The sequence below is a fragment of the Epinephelus moara genome, chromosome 17, assembly GCF_006386435.1.
Source record: "Epinephelus moara isolate mb chromosome 17, YSFRI_EMoa_1.0, whole genome shotgun sequence".
In the NCBI taxonomy this organism is placed as follows: Eukaryota; Metazoa; Chordata; class Actinopteri; order Perciformes; family Serranidae; genus Epinephelus; species Epinephelus moara.
In genome coordinates this window covers 7,135,932-7,159,345 of record NC_065522.1, presented here as the reverse complement: position 1 = coordinate 7,159,345, position 23,414 = coordinate 7,135,932, and the positions used below count along the sequence as shown (strand labels likewise).

The window sequence follows — 23,414 nt, the reverse complement described above, 5'->3', positions numbered from 1 at the left end:
TGTGGATGCCCCTGGAGCACATACACAGATGTACCACCACTCCGTTAACCATGTTACTCTGCCCTTAGGGGGTTACACACCTGCCACAGCTTCCAGCAGACACCCACACGCTCACTACAGCTTTTTCTTTCCTACACAGGAACACACATGGCCATACAATCACTCAGAATCCAGCAGCACATACTGCAGCAACCAAATCTAAGCAACAGTAAGTGTGCATCAGCAGTATGTCACATCCAATAATATCCAATGCAGGACTGAATATAGATGGCTGTATAGTGGAGGAGAATGGAAACATAATCTCCCCATGTGTGTGTGTGTGTGTGTGCATGTGTGTTAGTTCCCTTCTTAACAAAATATGATAAAATATTTCATGCAAAAAGAAACTGAAACATAATTTCTCATCCATTATTGAGCAGCAGTGTTGGGAGTAACATGTCACAAAGGAACATGATACTGTGCTTTTGTCAGTAACTAGACATGTAACTAATTACTTTTTCAAATAAATAACACAATTGGTTAGGATCTAACATCACCAGTAGTGATGCTCAGCTCACGTGAGCAGCACTTCCCTCTGTTGTGTGTATGTGTGTTTGAGAAAGACAGAGGTAGGGGAAGATTACTAATAAACACAGTGTTTCTGTAAGTTACTAATAACTTAAAGTTACTAAAGATGCCGTGGGACCTGCCCATCAACCAGCACATCACTAGTCCCCCCACCTTACAGCAGCACTATAAATGGCCTGAATCAATTAATCAATAAGTGTCACTGCACACAGTGGCATAAAGAGCTCAGGCAATTTGAGCTCGCTTTCCTGGAAATAAGGACGTTAGTTTTCCCTCCTCGAAATCAATGACTAATTAGGCCTATTGTTGTGAGCTGAAGTTTGCGTGCAGGATTTGAATTACTGTTAACGTTAAAGTATAAACTTCAGTGTCTTTATGCTTTTTAAAATTACTTCTCTCTTTTATTTCATCAGGCCTATTGTGATAAGAGTTATCAACAAATGTCTGAGAAACAGTTGTTACCTCTTTTAACTCTGCCAAAAGAGTATTTAAAGCTGACTCGTGTTGCTTGATTTGAGAGCCTGTCAAGACAAACAGGACAATCAAAATATATTGTGTTTTATTGTTTCACCAGCCTACTTATTTTTCATCACAGTGATAACAGGCACAATCAAAGATAAAATGTGACAGTTCTCTTGTCCAACATTGTTTCACAGCAACACTAAAATAGCTACGTGTGCCTTCATAGGAGAATTGAAACAAACATTTAAAAGTACCACAAAAGCAACTGTAACTAATTACTTTTATATGCAGTAATTGGTAATGTAATTCAATAACTTTTGACAGAAGTAACTGTAACTAACTTCACTGCTGAGCAGGTTATATTATCATAAAACCACACTGTCATAAAATCATTTTGACCATTCATGGCCCTTTGAACTCTAGACTCCGCCCACACGCTGGCAAATGCACCAAAAAAAGGAACTGACTTGCACATTTTGTCCTGTTTGTCTTCTTCTCTTATATGTTGACAACTTTGTCTCTCCTAACACATTGAGTACAGTGGCATTACTTCACATTGTCCTTGCTGCAGAACCAAACATGAAAGTCGTTATGGACGATACTGTCAAACTTCCTGGATAAAACTTCTAACAGTTCAAACAAAGGTTCAACCCTTTTACCTTATAAAATAACAATCTGAAAAAAGTTTCTAGTATTTTCTGGAGACAGCTGGGTTGATTTTGCCACAAAAACAGAGACTATGTTTACATGCACAGTACTATTCCACTACTATTCAAAATATGATAATATCCTGAATTTGATAGGGGTCATGTAAACAGCATAGTCCCTTTGGATATTCTGAGTTAGGGCTTTTGATGAAATGAATGAATCATTTTCTAACTAGGTCATATGGGATAGGTTGTTATCATTCGGGTTTTAGGAGCATTTTTTGGACATGTATACAGCGCATTCAGAATCCACATCTCAACTGCGGTTTTTATGACAGTTTGCAACACACGGCCTCTTGTCTGTTCACGGTTAGCTCTGTGCGTTGTACAAAAACCAACCAGCCAACAGTTTGCAGGGCTGTGGGGTAAAGATGCATGCCCAAAAAATGTCTGCATTTCTGGTCAGAAGGAGGAACACGGCTACTTTGAAACATGAAAGACTTGGATAACAACAGGTTTTTGGATATGCAAAAATATCGCAACGCTGACCTTTTCAAAAAGGTAGCTGAAGGAATGAAAGAGGGAGGCTGTGATCACACGGACGAACAAGTCCGCCAGTGATGGAAAACTTTGAAAAAAAAAATCCCTTTTTGATGCAAAGAAATGTGATTTGATGTGATAAATGACATGTTAGGGCATGTGAATCACAGTATGCACGGCTTCCTGTCAATGGGAGTATTAATGGAATATTCATTTTTATTAGCCATCTAAACTTAGTAAGAATACAGTCTTTCTCAGAATAAGGACGAAAACCAGACAATTTTGTGCATGTAAATTGCCAGTTACAGGTAAAGCCCTGTGGAAAGTCCTCCACTGAGGATTACCTCATCCCTTATAAAAAATTAATTAAAAAAAAATCCATATTGGTGTGACATATTTTCCAACATTTAATTTGTCTCTCCACACTGTATCATGTTTACCATTCATTTTCATTTTGTTAGAGGCCTTTACACAGTATCTATATATCATAGTGATATGAGAGAAGGGGGGGGCAGTTAAACAATGACGGAGAAGAGAGAGAGTATAAAGTAGGTCCAATACTGTTGCCATGGTGATTAATGAGATACAAAAGTCTTCAACGTTATCATTATGGGTATGAGAGGAGTGGGTGATTGTGTGTGTGTGTGTGTGTGTGTGTGTGTGTGTGTGGAGGGAGAGACAAGAGAGATGAGAAATCCTCTGCGAAACGAGTTTAGTCCAAGCCCCCTGGCTGCTTTTCTATCTTTGGATCAATAATGTTTTCTCACATCTAAGTGGGACGCCGTTTGACAGGGAGGGTGTGGGGGGGTCAATAAAAACACACCCATGTATACAGACACTTTCAGAGTAAATCTTAGCGAAATCAACTTTCTGCCTGCTTGTCGTTTCTCATCTAAAATATGAATTAAACTGCTGTTTCTGAGCAGCAGCTCCAGGCAGCGCACCTCTGAAGGCAGAGAGGGGTTCAGCAGGGGACAGAGGTAGCAGCGGGGTGAGAGGACTATGTGTGGGCTTGTGACTGGAAGGTTGCCAGCTTAACTCTAATGACTGGCTTGGTAAAATGCGAATTGAGTTGTGGTGCCTTCGAGCAAGGAATCTAATGCTCTAGAGGACTGCAGGTTTACTCGTTGGCTCTCATTTGAACTGTGAGAAACACACTCAGAATCAACTCCCCTCATATAAAAACTGGATACAGAACCACAGTGAGGATGCCGTTGTTTTTCTGTGTCATCCATCCTGAGGCATCCATTGTTTTCTATTAATCATAGCACAAGCAATGAAAATGAGATAGGTATCAATAAGTGAACATTTGGTAACCTTTTAGTCATTACGTTTTGTTGGATTCAAGTGCTAGTCAACTTTTAAGATTTAAGTGGACTAGACAGCTGAAAAGTGTGTCCTTGAACACACCAACGAGCAGCTTTTGAAAGCAGTCACTGTTCACAACTGCAGTTCCAATAATGTATCTTTGAAGACAAGCACAGAGTTGCCAAAATGTTCACTTTCAACCCTGTCTCCTGGAAATAATGTTCATTAACAACTAATTTGACACAGCAAATACATTCTTGAGAAAAATGTAATGTCGGGCAAATTAAGTTTTCTATTGACGTAATGAGGAAATGTTATTAACATCATTAACGTGCCTGGCAAGTCGCAAAAAGGTTATTAACATACATTCAAAATGTTTACTGACATCATATTTCATTTGTTTCCCACCAAAATAGGCAATTTTGCAGTACATTATCCAGTCATAGTGACAACAGCATTAAAATTTTAGTATTACATTTTTTCATATTCAAATGAAATCCTGATCTTTCCCTCACTGAAGTGTCTTTGTTGCTTAAAGCTAAGACAGGAGTCTGGACACAGCCCTGGGATTCTGCACCTTGTACAGTATGCCCACCATCCACCCCGATCACCTGACATGAACTGTAACTACTGGCTCTCCAAAAGCTATCGATCTTAAACCTTAAAGCTGCAGCGAACGCTTTGATAAGAACAATGGGTCAGATTGCTTTATGTAACTTACTTCCCCTGGGAAGTTGGTGCAGACCAAAACAGAGCTAAAAGGCGAGTGACTTTTAGCTTCAGATTTATTGGATAGCCAGAAACATGACCCCAAATAAATGCTAAGGTCGTCTGTGCCTGCTGTTTGTGTAAATACAAGGGCAACTGTTTGCCATACCAACTTGAGAAGGCGATATCAGATGATTGTTTGCAGTTTGTTCAACTGCCCCCAAGTTGGCAAAAAAAGTAAATTAATGCAACTTTAGAGGGGCTCTATGGGAAATTCAGTGCTTATGAGTTGTCTGCAACATGGAGGTGGCTGAGCCGGCGCCTTGCAGCTAACTGTACTAATCCCATGAACAGGACTAAACACAGCAACAGTGCTGATAGAGCTAATGGTGTTAGCCAGGGGGGAACCAGAGGGTAGGGGTGACACTACTGCAATGACACCATCCCAATCAATATCAGTGGTAACTGTCGTATGAGCACAGTGCAAAGCTAGCCAGTAGGATACAAACATGCACTTACACGCACATGCAGCCGGACCAGCTTATCACAACAAACTACAGAGAAGCTCAGATTACAATACACACCGAGGTAGCTTGACTTCATTCTCTGCTCAGGACACCATTACTCCACTATATCTTCACATTGCATACAGTGGCTTGCTGCTATATTAAAGCTCTAAATGTTGCATGCAAAACATTTGATAAGCTAAAAGAAAAACTGGTTGTATTTCTACTTAAATTTTGCAAAAATACATTTCACGTTAAAAACAACCACAGCTCCAGCATGGATTGTCAAAGTCAAAAACAAAAAAGATAAAAACAGGTGTTATTGATAATTGAATCAGCATTCACACTGTTAAAAAGCCTGTTCACTGCTATTTCTCACATCCTTGAAACACAGGTGTGCGCACGCATTCCCATGTTCGATTAGGGAGCTCTGGCTTTCCCCAAATGAGTCAAATTAAGGCTGGTCAATCGATCCGCACATCCAGAGGTCGATGTGACCCAACTGAGGCAGGCATGAAAGAGCTTTTGAAGTGTTCGACCCTCGCCCGACATCCTTCTTAACCAGCAGATCTGAGAATAACAAGCATTCACTACACAGGCAATCACACACTCAACTGCACACACACTTTTATGTTCTCTCACGCACAGAGAACCACACACGGGTTTGTTCTAATGTCCCTACTTTCACATTCATACATATTTTATGTATATGCATTAGTTGTGCGTACTCGTATGTGTGTCATCTCGAGTGTGGGGGTGCGCATGTGAACTTGAAGTGAATGAGACATCACACTGCACAGCATTTACTCAGTCTTTGAAGCCAGTAATTGGCAACAGGCTGATTGTGAGGGTGTGGAGATGCATGCATGTGATGCCCCTGTGTGTGTGTGCGCCTGCGTATGTGTGTATTAGTGCTTAATATCTACTTTGATCTGTGTAAAAGCATGTTTGAAGCCGCGAGTGAGATCCAAGCAAGCAACAGATTGTCATGCTGGTAATGGCAGAGGAGAGGAGCAGGGCAATGAAGAGGGAGAGGAGGATGTTAGGAGAAAGGAAAGGAAAGGAAAGGAAAGGAAAGGAAAGGAAAGGAACGGAATGGAACGGAACGGAGCAACGATGAGAGAAAAGAGTAATGGCAATACAATACAGAGGAGGAAATGAGAAAAGTGTCAGTGGGCCCTTTAGGCTGTAGAGGCCAGAGAGGTTTGGTGGATTATCAGCAGACAGATGAATGGTGAAGTGTGTATGAATGTTTCATTCTACCTCTAGATTAGGCCTACATTACAGAATGGATGTAATGAACGTGGCCCTGGGGCTGGGGGTTAATAACGGCTCTGCCTTTATAAAGACATGATCAGGGATCAGAGGGGAAACATAACTGAATGGATCCAGCCAGTGGAAAAGGACTCTCTGTATTAGTATTAATGATCATCCCAGAGCAGTAACAACATTAAAACTGGCTTTAAGAAGTATTAACCAAAGTCAGACTAAGATTAAATTTGATGCACACCTACATACACTCTTGAGAGGTGTTTGAAATATCAATATATATGATATGATAATTGTGTGAACAATATATTAGAAACATCTCTCAGCACTGAAACACTGATTTGGCTTTTTGTAGCATCAGGGTCCTACATGAATACAACGTTTTCTGCCAGAGTTGGATTCATTTGGATTTTTCACATGAGGGATTTTTCTATTTGTGTTTCTTCCTGTGTTATTTTCACTGGTTTGATGTGGGCAGGGCTCTGTTGGGCAAATGTATCATACATTTCATGATAAGTGATGACTGTGGATGTTTTTCTAAACTGACTGACATTTTTCTAAAAGGACTTTTCAAGCAATTTCACTGTCATCGACAAATGTGTGGCAAGTAAAATTTGAGTTTTAACTCAGTTGGTGTGCTCCTGTGATGTCAATCATTTGACGCAAGGCGCATAAAACTCAGTCCAAGCTGCTTTTCTTGTCTGATGTTACAACAAAATTATGCATGTTAAACATTTTTGTAAGTTTTCGTTCCAGCTCATGAAAGAACTGAAAAATAGCTGCGCTCTCTCCAGCACCAAATAAGAAGCAGCAAACCGGGTAGACAGTGAACATGAAGGGGACGCCAGGGAGGCACAAGAATGTAAACAAGTCTCAGTTTTCTTGTACTGAAGGAGAAATTGGTGGAGTTGTAAAGTGTTAAGGAATTAGCCTTATTTTGCCATGTATCTGTATCTGCAAGAAAATTTAATTTTTGAAAAGGTATGCCTCTCATTCCCACGGTCTCCTCACACTAAAGTAGTGCAGCTAACACACAGTGGCTGGTAGATAGTTCAGGCAACAAAACCCAAAATGTAAAGTTTTTACAAAATTACATCTTATCTTCATGGATTATATTGATGCCAAATTGACAAGGATACTGTCGACACAGGACGCCTCTCATCTTGTGTTTCTTAAGTTATGTGTTGTTGCGGGAATGTAAGGAATTGTTCATGTGTCATATTTCGTAAAGGGAGTTTGGCGTAATGGTTTCCACCAGCAGCAGCGTGGGAAATAATCTCAAAAGGAATCCAGTGATCCAAAATCCCCAGTCTTTGCAGAATCAGATAGTGTGTGACTCAAAATTCACATTGTCTTTAGATGTGAGAGGTTGTCAGATTTTAGTCTTAAAAAGTTTTTCAAAGGTGTATTTGTAGGAATATTCAATATTGTTGTAAAGACACTTTTCAGGGACTTTAATCCGAGGGATTTTCTACACTCAGCGTGTGTGGGATATTCATTACATTGCATTTCATTTGTTTAGCTGACACTTTTATCCAAAGCAACTTATAAGTGCATTCATGCATGTGGGTACAACCCCAAAAGTGTAATAATCAAGGAATTACATCAGCTTCATCAAATATGCTGATCTTCAAGTTCCATTTAGAGACAAGAAGAGATTGTTTTTTGTTTTGCTTTATTATGGGCCGAGGTGCAGTCTGAAATGATGAGTTTTCAGTTTGTAATGGTAGATGTGTAGTTTCTGCTGTTCTAATGTCAATAGGGAGTTTGTTCCACCATTGAGGAGCCAGGACAGCAAACAATCAGGACTTAGTAGAGCGGTAGCTGGGCCGCCTTCATAGTGAGGGGGTAGCAAGCTGATTGACAGTAGCAGAGCGTTGTGGATGCTCCTAATTTCAATACCTCATGAGGCTGGTAAGATGGTTGGTAAGTAGCTTTTGAATAAATGCTGTAGAAATTAAAAGGAGGCACCAAACAGCATATACAGCACCAAAAACTTGGTAGCTTGCATAGCCGATTTCTCTGAGTAGCAAGAGTCAGTGGTTCACTATGGGATACGCTCGTTAGCATATTCAAAATGACCATAACGTCTCTAAAACACTTTCAACAAGAACTGATATTATCACTATTCTAAAAATAGCTGTTACATTAAAATGCATGTCTTGTCGCACCGAAGCAGTCCAATCACCAGAAGAAAACGTTGTCATTGTGCGTTTCTGCAAACTACTCAAACATTACATTATATTGTATGTTTCATACCTGTCATGGGATGGTGGATGGTGTGACATCTAGGTGGGATGGCTCGTCCAGCCATGATTATGCCATTGAAACCTGGTGCTTGTTCCATTAACCATAACCAAGTGGTTTTTGTGCCTAAACATAACCATACATTAAAGTATCAATGTATCCATGACACCATAATGTACAAGTGTTACACATCTGTGGTTTGCAGAAATGTACAATAACATTCATTCAGATTTATAATTTCACATATTATAGGTTAATAATTCTTTAGATTTTGACACGATATGCGTGTTTCCAAGCTTCAGGCAGACTGTCACATCAATGGCAGTTCAAAGTCAAAATGCTGGTTAGGTTGTTTTAATGAAATGTCTGTTCCTCCACCATGTATTCATACTTTAGTATAAAATCTGTCATAATCTGGCTGAGCTTTGGTGTCACCACCTGGCCCCAGTCTTCATGAGATCTATATTTTTAATATATCCAGCATCAGTCGCTACTGCTACCGCAATGTGATGGCATTACAATTAGTGTTATGCAATGTCATGTATACAAGCAGAAGGTGTTTGATCACTCATCTAAATGAAAGTCCTATTTATTTAATCATGAACTGTCATGCGATGTCGTGTGCTCTCTCAATGCATGCCTACAGTAATAATGTAACACAGTGTCCAGGTGTTTTGTGATTCCTAATGAGCTACAAGCAAAATAGAAACTGCATAATAGCTCCCATGCAGCTGGGGACTGCACACTGCGATAGTGTAAGCCTTCCTCTAACTGACACTGGCAGTTTGACAGGTCTCGAACTGTGGCTTTGGTTAATCCCCATAATGTAATGTATGCAATCTCATAATGCATATTATACGTATGCTATTACGCAACACACAATCGGCATAATCTTCCCCCCAGCTTTCGATGGATAGGAAGTAATGGATATGTTTTGTTGACGTTCATGAACACGCACACACTCTGCTCTCCCGGAGCGGGAGTCATATTGCAGATGTTCATATCCAGTATCTGCCAGCCTCCGTTTGTTTGTTTTTTGTCTGTATGTGTGTGTGTGTGTGTGTGTTTATGTGTGCATGATGTTGAGAGGTACTGGCAGCATGGTGCTCAGACTTCCGTCCCTTGCTAATGTCACACTCGGAGAGGATAGCAGAGAGCCTGAGGGAGCTAGCAAGCTAAAGCACACACACACACACACACACACACACACACACACACACAGTTATAATGCATAAATAAATGAATATGAACATTGAGAACGAACATTTAAACTCACAGCAAGGCACCATGCTTCCATTCAGGCTGTTCTACAGTTTTCCTTCACACGTATGGATTAATTTTTGCTGCATTGACTCTTGACACACACTCACACACACACTTACATTCTTGACACACACTCACAGACACACTTACACAGTAGGTACTCTCCTGCATCTGTTGTTGACGTGCTGGGATGTCAATTTACGCTGTTACATGCATTGTGTCCTTTCAAAATACACTTACGTTTTCACAGGAAATGTACAGTCTCTGCTCGTTAGATGCATGCAGTCTTTTTCAAAAACGTACAACGTAAGAAAAACACCATGTATTTACATTTAAAGTATGTGGTTTGGTTTAGAAACTCAACATTCACACTGGAAGCAAACAGCATGCTCCTGGGTGAAAGTCCAGGGTTTGTTGGACACATCCACCTCCCCTCCCTCCTGCCTGCCTATAGGGACTTTCCAGCCTCATCAAAGTCAAAGTCAACTTTATTGTCAGTTCTGCCATATGCACAGTACACAGTGAGAGGCTTTAGTGACTGCATATATTTTGTTACGCCAATGCGTTTCATAACGCTGCAATCGGTATCTTATTCAGGTGTCCACTGACGTAGCGCCAGTATTTGACGACTTCTGTTTGTGTCCATTGCATCAACATCTGCTGCTGCCCAGTGTGTATTATACCGCCACAAAAGGTGCCTTTGTTCGTGGGTATCTAACGCACAGATTACTGACAAAGAGGCAGTATTTGATAAGTTTGGAATGAGAATCGTCTGTGTATTCCCCAGCCCCTTACCCTACCTTTAACCATTACAACTAAATGACTAACCCCAACCCTTACCCTAACCTTAACCAAAACCTAATTGTAGCCTGAACCTTAAAACCAAGTCTTCACCCTAAAACAGGTCTTTGAGGAATGAGCACTACCCCCACTTTCCAAAAATGTCCTCACTCTGTGGCAAAAATATGTTTTTGGTCTTCACTATGTAGCAAGTACAAGAACACACACACACATACATACACACACACACACACACACACACACACACACACACACACACGTTTGTGCAAGCTGTTCATTTAAGTGTTATTTTCCTGCTACTGGGCCCTGGTGACACATGCAGTCACATGGAGTTCACAACTAAAAGTCGTCAGACCATTTAAATGCACAAGTGACGTTCCATCACATACACCTATACATAGAAGCACTTTCTGGCCCTTGAACACACACACACACACACAGTGAACACCAGACATCCTGAGGGAACGTCAGTCTTTGAGTGTTTGCACTACGCTCACCCTGGTCGCCTTTACACCTCCACCCAAAGCTTCTCTCCATTTTTATGTCACGGCCACTTGCAGTCGCTGAGGCGTTTATTCCAAGTGACTTGCAGTTGTAAGTACAAACCATACAAGAAATTTGAGGGGACCAGCTATCACTTTATGAATAAAGCTTCACAAACAGAGGATTCAGCCAACTTGACTTGCTTATGAATCAGCATGTCGGCAACATCTTAGGACAACAGCATAGAAAGAAGGAGGCATTTGGACAAAACGCTACTGCTATACTGCAAGGGAGAAGACGTGTGAGGACGTTATATTCAGTTCAATTAATCTCCTCAAGCCATATTTCATAAGGAGTTGGCACTCGCCTCCACTATTTCTCCTCCATTTCTTTAATTTCAAAAGTAAATACCCCTGTGGTGATGAGAAATCACTGCCTCTACGAACGAATGCCAAAAAGAGGCGTGTCAAACTGTGTGAGTGAGTGTGTGTGTGTGTGTGTATGTGTGTTTGTGTGTGTGTGTGGGCCTGTGAGCGCTGCCAAGAAGCAGTACAGTTTGATAACAGAGCAGATGGATAACAAGAGCACGTTTGATTTGTTTGTGTTCAGGAAATGGGAGCAACAGAGCTGTGGTAAAACTAATGAAGTTAAATGGAACTGAGTCTTTCATTAGCACAAAGCTGTCCCGTATGATTAAAAAAAAAAACATGGTGCCCTTTCTTTATTTCACAGGGGCAGCACAGAGAGGCAGTGAAAAACACTCCATGTGTGAAATGTATTTTCAATAAAGGGCATTATTTTCAGGTACCAAAATAAAAGATTAAAATGGCTTTATTTTCAGATTCATGCTGACACCCGTGCCCTTTTAAAAATGGGTCACACTGAGGTCTGAGGGGCTTGGAGAGGACATGAAACTTCCACAAGCACAGGCACAAACTCACTGGAAAAGCATGTGCAAAGAGAAATTGTGCATTTGCACAGCAGTGGCGTGTGTTTGAAAAAGCTGGAGATGTACAGTGTGTGTGTGAAAGAGAAAAATAGAGAAGCAGAGAGACCGCAATAGCATGACAGCAGAGTGGATTATGCCTGTCGTCCTCTCCGGCACCATTATATTTTTCATTGTTTTCCCTGTCTATCGCTCTATCACTCCTGATCCTCATCCCTTCTTGAAACCAATCAGAAAACCACTGGACATGACAATCCTTCCTCCACACACACACATACAAAATACAAAACCACCCGCTCCGTCATGGCCGACACTTGCAAGATTTCAGAACCACACATGAATGCTCTCGTGAGCACACCGTCACACACACACACACACACACACACACATCGCATGCGGAAACACCCCGCAGTCATGCATGCAACGTGGCTGGACAGCTTGTATGTGTGTGGACTCTTATCAGATTATATAAGATAGGTTTGGGGTTATGGTGTTGGGACAGACTACTGGGCATGAGAAGGATAGAAACAGCCAGGACAGAAATGACTAGAACGAAACAGATGAGTAAATTAGGAAATATCATGTAAGTTTAAGCATTACAGGGCAGGACAGGGTAGGATCTGTAATGACTGAAACGATGTGGAGCTGGGCAGAAAGAGACAGTAATAAGTGGAGTGATGGTGGAAATTGGACAGAGAGGAGACAGAAGAAGGGTGAAGCAGAGGGGACAAAGGTAGTAAACAACTCATGAGTGGAGTGACAGACAGAAGAGGGCACCAGGTGAAGAGGCCAGAAAGAGTAATGGGGTGAACCAGGAAACAGAGGTGAAAGAGAGGAGAGGAAGCAAGACAGGGAGGGGGATTTAGAGATGTGAGAGGACAGAACGAGAGAGACATTGATAGAGAAAGACAGGCAGGAGTGAGAGTAAAAAGACAAGAGTGGAGGTGATCAGAAAAAAAAGATGTGGAAGTGGGAGCGCCTGTATAGGAGGAGAACACAAGAGCAAGGGGGAAAGAGGTGGAAGGAAACGAAAGTGACAGTAAAACGGAGGGGGGGGACAAAGAAATCTAAAAAATATATTCTAGTTCTACTGTCATAATAAATCACAGACCAACGCTGGGAGTATTTTCACCAGGAAAAACTGGACTTCTCAGCATATATGAAGAATATATGAAATATATGAAAATTTTAAAACTGCAATAATCAACATTTTTCAATTAAGTTGTAAGTAAGTTAAGTAAGAAGTTGCTCATGGTAACATAAAGAGGTGTGCACCTGAACCACATGACTTGGACTTGAGTCAGACTCAAGCCACAAATCGGACAACTTCAGAATGGACTTGACATAATCAAAGGTGACTTCCAGCTTAACTTGGACAACAGCAGTGACTCGTGACTTCACCTGGACTTGAGCCTTTTGATTTGATAATACTTGATACCTTCCTCCAAGCCAATCTGGGAAGAAAAGGTTATTGACATTTTTCCAATATGAGATGAGTTAAATACAACCAAAAAGGACAGAAACATACAAAATCTATTCTGTTGCTGCACCGGTTAATAGAGCTATATGTACAATGTACAATGTCAGCACTACTTTAAGATTCAGTCGCGCTTGTTTTAATAAATAAATACATTTTTTGAAAGCATTCATGATTTTTTAGAATTTAATATACCAAACAAAAATGTAAATGCAACACCAGTTTCCACAGGTTTAAATTGACAATCTAAGACCTTTTTAATTCACTCGATATATTTCACTCAAACTTTTTGTTGCATATTATTAATCTGCTGCTAAAATGGCCTTACATTTGGCAAATACCACATCATGATTTAAAGGACTCAAAACTTAAAGTTTAGGACTTGGGACTTGACTTGGGACTTGAATTGTGACATACAAAACAATGACTTGGTCCCACCCATGGTGACTAACTGCAGAGAAATATCACTAACTCTGCAATACCGCTCAGCTCTACTGAGCGCTTTAGCATCTGTCAGCTCGTTATTTTGGTACTAAGTCCCACAGTGTTAATGCTTCACTCACACTGCTCTCATCAACAGTGTTGCGAGCTGCAACTCGCGTCTGAGCTAAAGGAGAGTGGCTATTTGATTTATGTTCATCAGGTGGCCAAAGGCACAACTCCAAATAAATGCTAATGGCAGTCTGTGACCGCTGGATGTGTAAATAGGTAATTGTTTGCTAACAGGTACAATATATCAAGTTAATATAATGTTTACAGCTCGTTCCGCTGCCCCTAAGTGGCAAAAAAAAAGAATCATCGTATCATTCTTTTTCAGTATCTCCTCTTACCAGTTTAAGTATGTGCGAGTGGTTATATGGGAGTGTATGACCATCTTTTAGTGCTGACCTGAGGTTATTACTGCGTGCAGTGGAGCAGAAGGAAATACACATCATAATGCCATTCCAGCTTGTTTCAGTGGTTTGGGGCACAGGGGCAGTGTGGATGTATAGCTGTAATGTCAGGGCCATCTCACTGGATCTGCACTTGAGGCTCCACCTGGCTAAATCTGCTCTACACTCTAATTTGTGGATGAGGGCCATACTCTAAAAGACATTTACCACACTGCTGGGCTGCTGATGTAAATTCTGGTAACATATAGACTATAGTTAGCAGTAATGAAGACTGGCTCAGTGTGTATGTTATGGCACTTAATTATGAACAGGGCATTATACAGTATATCCCTGTAAAATCCAATATGGACTTTTATTCTGAAGGGTAAAGGGTAGCACTTGTTGCTAAGATATTTTTCTGGATGTAAACACTTACATTAGTTACGTTAAGCCTTTTGTAAAGTTTACATACTGCATGTACTCAATGGTATTTATTGCAGGAAGTGTGGTACTCTACTCTACTTTACTGCCAGTATACACAGAAATATAGAGACAGACACAGGAGAGTTAAACTACAGGGAGGACAGAGAGTGAGACAGACACGGAGACAGGAGCGACAGAGAAAATTAAAGAGTGAAAGCTGTACAAACAGGGTGGAGAGGGAAGGAGGCAGAAAAATAACAGGGCAGAGAAGGGAGGTTAAGAGGTAGAGGGAGACACAAACTAAATGGAGAAATAAATCTGCGCTTTAGAAACAAGTGCTTCATCTGTCAGACCACCAGCAGCCTCTCTGAAGAGGGGCTCTCCTCAATTTTACTTTAACGCTCCAGAATCCTCCTTGAAAAACCGGGACACAATACTTTCTGCAAAGTGTTTTCTTTACATGAAACCCTTACCATTCAGAAAAGCTTAAAGGTCAATGTATTCTTCATCAGTGCCCATTTTCACAGTTGATTGGATAAGTCTGTGATTGTCCGTTTCACATCAGGCATCCCATTCATGAATCTAAAGAAGCAGATTGTGCCGAATCTGGCCTCTGAGAGCGACAATGACAAAAGCGTTTTTTTTTTTTTTCACTGTCTCTTCCTCTATCTCTCAGAAATCATAACCACCTTAGTCATTTTTCTCCACTTAGCACAGTCTCATGCTGCCAAGCATCAAGCCATCCCTGAAATGTAATTTAAGGCAACAACAACATTGCCGACAACAATAACAGCATCTCCGGGACAGTCTGCCCTGTGAATCATTGCATACAGCTCACACACACACACACACAGGTAGATACAGACAGACAGACAGTTACTATCTCTCACACACACTGTCGCTAGTTCAGGTGTGTGTAGACTTCGCTTATTCATAAAACAAATGGCTCCGCACCACCTTGGAGCTTTCTATTCTTAGCAGCAGCAGGGCGAGCCGCTCTGCATATCAATGCCCAGCTCATCTTTAAACATCATCTGGTCGGGGTGACGGTGATGACGGTGCCATCAAGTGTGTTTGTGTCTGTTTGCAAAACATCTGTCAGTTTTAGGTTTTTCTGTGTTAACTTTTAACATTTTGGGATTTTGGAGGATGTCTGTCTTGGTGTGTTGATTGTAACTGCATGTAAAGCCAAGGACTCAAGCACACTGAGATGGCTGAGTGCAGTAGCAGCAGCAGCAGCAGCAGTCATGTGGGATTGTAGCTACTCTTTAAAGATGAATGAGATAACCCGGTCGAGGTGTCCTGACAAATGGTCGTTCGTGCCTGATTCTGCAGAGAAATCCTCAGCCAGTCACGCATAACAGCTCCCTTTTCCATTAAAGCTTTAATTAAAATGCATTTAACAGTATGAAAACTGTTTTGAAAAATATAGGAATACTGATTACTGTTTAAATATTTTAATGCAAATAAAGCATCAGGACTGAGCCCAGTGTACGCTTTGAAGTGAGACGATGCAACTTTAGAAGTCTTACAAATTAAAAGTTTTCCAAGCTATAAACCTCACCATTGCTCATTTTAATATATTGAGGGATTTTGCTGCTACAGCCCCACTTGGTCTGGAATAACCAATAGCTTTAGGTGGCTAATATTAGCAAATTTAAGTTATATTGCTGAATCACTGGCATTACTGATTCAGTTTGTTGACTTAAAGGGGAACATCATATAAATTAAGGATTCCAATATGCTACTTCCATGGCCTAGAACAGCTCAATCAATATTTGTGAACATGAGCTACTCTCTCTCCAAGTCAGAAACCAGTACAATAAGTCTCAAACTTGTGATGTCATCAAGTATAAAGTCTGGAGACTGATTTTGTGGACCCACAGAATGTTTGTTTCCTTTTTAAACCCAAATGAGCTTTATTCTGTTGTAGTGTTCTCAGCTCTGAAACAGAAAATGTACCCATCAAAGTGACCTCACAAATTCTAATCAGTTAATTATGGAGTCCAAGTGGATGTTTGTGCCAAAATTTAGGAAATTCCCTCGAGGCCTTCTTGAGATATCTCGTTCAAAACAATGAGACAGATACAAGGTCATACTGACCCTGACCCGTTGTCCAATAAAATCTAATCAGTTTATCGTTGAGTCCAAGTGGACGTTTGTGCCAAATTTGAAGCAATTCCCTCTTGGGATATCGCACTCAAAAGACTGGGAGGGACAGCCCATAAACATGCCATCGGCCATAATGCCATTGGCCACGGCTATCGCTGGCACGGAGGCATAAAATCCCACATTCATAAAAGTACCATGAAGACCCACGGATAGTTTGCTCCTTTTCATTTTTCTATGGGCCACAAGCACTTCACTACACAAGGTACTGTGATTCAGTGTTGCACTTTTCTTTTAGGTGCACTTCTTCTTCCTCCAAATACATCATGTACCTCAGTGATGTCTGTTTGAGAAAGTCCCTTTAAACCCATACAAGCGTTGCTTCTGTCTTGCACCCTAATCTATTGAGGCAAATGTACATGGAGGGCCTGCTATGCCTGACTGTGATGGATTGTTGTTTGATTGATGAGCATTGGTTGAACTGATCCATCTGGAAACAAAGATATCTACATTTGCCACTTACCTTGGGGGATAAGTAAAATACAGCATGACATAACAAAACTAGCTTAGGAATGCAAGGTATACTGCTACTGTAATAAATATATTAAAGTGCATTTCCCCTTTGGCACTCCTCTCTCAGCAGCCACATTTATCATAAATGCTCATTCATAAACATATATATATATATAATCTGGAGCTCTATGATTTTCACAATCCAAGAAGGTGTTAGTAACAAACAGTCTTTATGGCTGTGCTTTATAGAGAAAATAACTCCACTCTCTGTTGAATATGTTTAAATAAACTTTGCAAGAGGTTTGCTTTATGAGCTTGTGATTTAACACAAATAAATACTGAGCAACCCAGTCGCCAGAAGATATTGCGGCATTGTACATTTCTGCAAACCACAGATATGTAACATTTGTATATTTTATACATACATCAAAGTTTCTAAAGTGATGTAGTTCTGATTACATATATCTGAGCTGACTTTTAGAGATGGAGAGGATGGTGGATGCCGTGACACCTAGCTGACAGACCACTGTAATACTGCAAGATCCTGACTGTCCTCTCTGATTTGGTCAATATGAAGACTATGCAAAAATGGAGCATGCTGCATTCAGTGCTACAGGCTATTAACAAATCAGTTCATCATGTGCCGCTTTACCTCTGAAGGGCTAAGTGAGGTACAGCAGAGCAGGGGCCAAATCAGTCTGCTGTGCAAGTGAGATCACTGTTGGTACATCAGAAACTGCCGCCCAGCTTGGAAATCACACTATTTGGCAATAAACCTGTCAAATGAATCCCTGAATTGATGCTCTGGGAGTGATTGGAAACTGAGTGGGATGAATGATGTGAGAGACCCGGCCAACGTGTTTGGCCCCACGAGAGAAATCAGGGTGATATTAGGTCGGCACTACTCATCTTTATTGGTTTTTTAAACTCGGGGGTTTTACATTCAGGATAAATCTGAAACTTATTGTGTTGCAGTTCTCTGTGTAAGTGATTATTGATTTTTTTAAGCAGAGTATTGATACTTGATTGAGGTGCATTTCGGGGCTCTAGATCACATTGTGTTAATCACATTTTCAACTCTTCCCTTATATCAAGTGTTCCCTAACAGTTTCTTGCTATATCAAGCTTTAAGTCATTCTATATATTCCAGTTTTATGGCTGAATTTAACAAATTCCTGCACTGACTGTAAAGTTTTGGGTTTAATAGACTAGTTTGATGGTATAAGCACAACCCTTTGGCCTTCATTCACAGCAGACTCCAGTCCAGCAAGTGTTGAGGTGCCAATATGTGATGTGGCATTTGGGCAGAGCCGGCAGCATTTTGGGCACTTTCCATGAATGTCAAACACTGCATAAAACAAAACAGGATAGGCCAACGACTTTGTGCCACAGCCAGAGAAGAGATGAACACTATGATCTATCACTGTCCTCACATTCTATTGTTATAGGGACTTAATTAATCAACCTGTAGGCAGGACGCAGTGCTTTTTAATGTCTCGAGGGGGGACTCACTGTTAGGTCGCAGTAAGATTAAAACGCCTCTCAAAATCATCCTGATTAAAGTGGCAGTCTAAACTGATGAAGGAGATGGAGTGGAGTTTTTAAAATTTAGATTCAGGCCACTTTTCCTAACAAAACTAAATTAAAATGTAGTTGGCGAATGAGGTAGAAAGCTTAAGAGGAGAACTGAAAGTTTAATGATCCCTCTGGGGGAAAATGCTTAAGAAAACAGGCTGTACTGCACTGCATGCACCATATGGAGCAATGTGTTCAGTAATAAATAATTTTTTTTTTTAAATCATAATAACTAATAAATGTGTAAACTATACAAATGAACTCATATTTTATGAAATTATTTAAAAGTCATTGAAAGTAAACTCATTATAAGATTTAGTTTTATTGGACTTATAAATTTTATTTTCTAAAATGCCTTCTTTCAAAAGTCTGTTTTTATTTCATAATTGCACTTTTACTCCATATTGCATCTTATTTCAATGACATATGAGCATGGATGTAAAACAGTAACGAGATACCACATGCCACGATGGTGCCTATTCATTCTAATGGATTTGCCCTCCTGGTGCATACAACAAAAAAAGTTTTCTAGCTTCCAGGTTCACTTCCGCTGTATGCAGTCCATTGAATATGCGCAGTAATGTTTTTCATATCGGCGAGTTCCCGCTCTGCTTACAGACTTTACATTATGATGATGTCACAGATTTTTAAATTGCTTTTCTTGACTCCAGGTAAGTTTAACAAAGAGAGACACTATTACATTTACTATAGATATGACTGACTAAAATTACCATAATATCAGCAGCCCACCCTAGAGGCAGAAACATTATGATGTAATAGACTAGCATGTTTTAGTGAGTTTAATGCAAATTTTTGAAACAGTATATCAGCGCTATCATTACTCAAAGCCATTAGCCTATGTTTTGATGATGTACTATAACATTATCATGCAGGGATTTGCAGCCTCAAGAACTACAGGTCCTTGGAGGCTCACAACTTTTCTACCAGTGGTTAAGCAGTTAACACCATCTTGATAAAGCATTATATCCTTTTGTTTAACCAGAAACAGCCCCAAAACCGCCATCACCAAACCCACCAGACTCCATTTAAATAATAGTTTTATCAAATATGGAGCCAGCATATTTTTCCACATGTATAGCACCTTTCTAGTCATCATCTCACCTCATCTTTTAACACTACATGTCACATTCACCCATTCACACACATTAACACACTGGCGGCCGAGGCTACCAGTCACAATTCCACCTGCTACTGGTACTCGGTTTAAATGCACTCACACACTGATGGAACAGCCATCAGGAGCAATTTGGGGTTCAGTATCTTGCCTGAGGATACTTCGACATGCGGACTGGAGGAGCTGGGGATTGATGGACGACCCTCTCTACTACTCCCTGAGCCACAGCCATCCAATCTAAGCATCTAACTGGATGAATTAAGGGTTTATTTCAACCAAACCAGAGTTGGTGATTCTTGGAAAGACGAACCAAGACGGGTTCTGCGAGTTTTATTTTGTTTCTGTCAACTTTGAATAAGTGTGTTTTATAATGAATATGACTGTTTATTTAAATGGAGTCTGGTGGGTTTGATGATAGCGATTTGGGGGCTGTTTCTGGTTGAAAAAAGGATCTTACTCTTCAACAAAAAGGTCTGTCTTTGAAGGAATCCTTTCCATAATGTTTTCAGACACTTAAAATAATAATCTGAGTGTGTCAGTTGCAAAAACAAGCACTTTCAGTGGGTATAAATTGACAGTGCAAACATGCCTTGAGTGTTTACATTGCAGCCTGGCCGCTGCTCTCGCTCAAAACTAAACCAATTTCAAAAATTGTTCTCATTAATCATGTAGACACAGTTTCAGGTTGGGGGAAAAAAAACATTATGAGGACTAGTTTTAATGATTTCTTCAACCATTTTTCAGTGATTTGATTTATTTATTTATTTAGTTTATACAAATTACTCCATTTTATTTCAAATATCTATTGAACACTTTGGGGTCCATACTGATAATGGTCAATAGCTGAAAATTATGACTTCTGAAATCAATAAAGTCACCTCCATCAGGGTCTGTTTAAGGCCTGGAAGCCACAAGGGGACCATGAAAAGTAATTGGTTAGTGTTTAAAGATTTGAATTTTATGTCTCTCTTAATTAATAACCTGAAACAATCATATAAATTATTGTCAACTGCCATTTCTCCTCTGATAACTTTTACAGAAGCCTCTTGGCTACATGATGCATTCTTCTTCCTCTTCTGTATTTCTTCTTTTTCTACTTCCCAGTCATTGTGAACATCATCTTCCTCCTGACACCATTCAGAATACAAGTCATCTATCTCCGGGGCCAACAACCCCCCGCTGACAGCACTAACAGCATGTAACACACACACAGGAGAGAAGCGGATTATGACCACAGGGACTTTCCTGTCCCTCCCAGCCATTGGTCAGACACGCTATGCTGACAGTAGCGGGATCCCAGGGGTCAGTAATCGGTAACAACAAAAGGAACCAGAGACCAGTGCCAGCGATACACATAACCAGATTAACATGGACAAGAATAGAGGCCAAGATGTGGGGAACCACCTTCTCCAGCGGAAGGCAATGTGTTGTTTAAGTCATTAATGGATTAGTGGAGGATACAGTCACAGGAAGGGAAGCGACAGACAGAAAGAGAGTAAGTCGAGGATATTTTTGGCACCTGCACTAACACACAGAGCCTTAGCAGGTACAGAGGCAGCATGCATTATGTGCATACACAAAGCACACAGTTTCAAACTATAAATGTGACAGCCTGACCAAATCAATGTCAATATTGACATTTCTAGGATTAGGCCTCTGACAAAATAATGAATAAATGCATGTGGTTTTACTTCCAAACACCTGGTTTCTCTGGACCTGCAGTCATTTACAGACACAGCTCACCCAGGATGAATAACTGGATGGAACAAAATCAACACAGATGGCAGGGAAGCCCAAAACATACTGCTGCTGCGTCTGTGTTAGCTGGGAGCACAAACATATACACAAAATGAGTGGGTTGTCTATTTCTTTTAATAAATTCAAACTCTAATGCCTACGGAAATTTACTCACAAAGTTCCACCTCGTCTCAGAAAGCTGTTTCTGTGTCATGGCCTATAAACCAAGACTTAACTTTAAAAAAAAGTGACCTTTTATTTTCCTTTAATCATTAAATCATGCAATGTTGCTGCCAGGAATACATTTTTGACCCTTCGCTTGTTGCTGAAAACAGCTTTGCACGTCTCCGAATTGTCCAAAAACGTTGCTTCATGTATCACCACCCTGCAGACGTGGCCCACATCAGCTCTTGCAGTCAGTAAATGCCCACTGGATAGTGGCAGCCAGCTAGACGGCATCAAAGCTGCTTAACACAAAGACTTATAGTTGCTGACGGAAGCTGAAAAATAGATATGAAAATTTATCTATAGCCTACATTATTTCTCAGACAGCTTGGGTGTTTGAATTATTGAGAGGGTGACATATCTTTATGTTAATTATTTATCTTTCATGAAAAAAGTCCTCATTATTATGATCATGCTGCCATTAGCTCAGCTATTAGAAAATTACCACCACCATCACCATCCTGGTGCTGCCATTAGCTCAGCTGTCATAGAAAAAAACTACCACCACAGTCATCATCATCATCATCATCTACCATCCCCAATTTTAGTGGCACTATTTCCATCTTCATCATGCTGCCCTTGACTGTAGCTATCATCATCATCATCATCATAAGAACTTCCATCACAACCATTTTAATCATCATCATCACTAGCGCCATCATCATTCTGCTCCCCCCTAATCATCATCAACACCACCAGCAACATCATCACCACCACCAGGACTATCATCATCCCTGGTACCTGCTCTTCCTCTCATCATCACCAGTATTATCAATCAATCAACCAATCAATCAAACTCTATTTGTTTTCTACAGGTTAGTGTGACTCAGAGTGCTTTGCAGATGATTGACAAGTTGATAATAAGACCATATAGCAGTAAACAAGTTGAGAATCATTCACACGAGAAGTAAAAATGTGATGAAAATGTTATAATAATACCATTAAGAAAATACATCAACTAATACCACCACCATCTTCATCATCATCACCACCACCATCATGATCAGCACCAACATCATCATCATCACTCCCAGCACTAAAAAAAAGATCTTAAACAAGCCTTTAAACAGAACATCACTGCCTTAAAGATAATACTGTAATCTGTTTGAAATAACTCAACCATCATCATCATCATCATCATCATCATCATCGTTAATCCCGCCTCACTGTTACTAACATCACATTCTCATATACATACTCTACTAGGCTGCAATTCCCCCCACTGCCTATCCATTCCTCTCTCGTGCACCCTGACCCGGTGCGCAGTGCCTCCAGACCCGGATGCGTTCACCATCCCTGACCCTGATCTCATCCTCCCTCACCGGCCACCGGCATCGCAGCCTGCGCGGTCCACCACCCCGCTCTGCCGGGTTATACCCCCGCAGCAGCTTAGTGGAAATGTCACTCACCGTTTTCCAGCGAGGCTCTCGAGTGGAGACCGCGCGCTGTGTCAGTGCTTAATTGGAGCGGTACTAAAGCTGAAGGCGTCTCCCGGACAGGGCAGGGCTCTGCGGTGTCTCACACACCTGAGAGAGACCCCCGGTCAGTGCACGGCTGCCCGGTACATTCCCCTGAGATCTCTCCCTGAGCTATAGGATCAC

The 23,414-nt window shown here is 40.8% G+C and overlaps 1 protein-coding gene across 2 annotated transcripts in view; it reads right to left on the bottom strand.

The window, feature by feature from the left end:
• Positions 1-23,414, bottom strand: part of LOC126404221 (sodium/calcium exchanger 1-like) — a 130,589-nt gene that overhangs the window by 106,765 nt on the left and 410 nt on the right. The window lies entirely within an intron of this gene.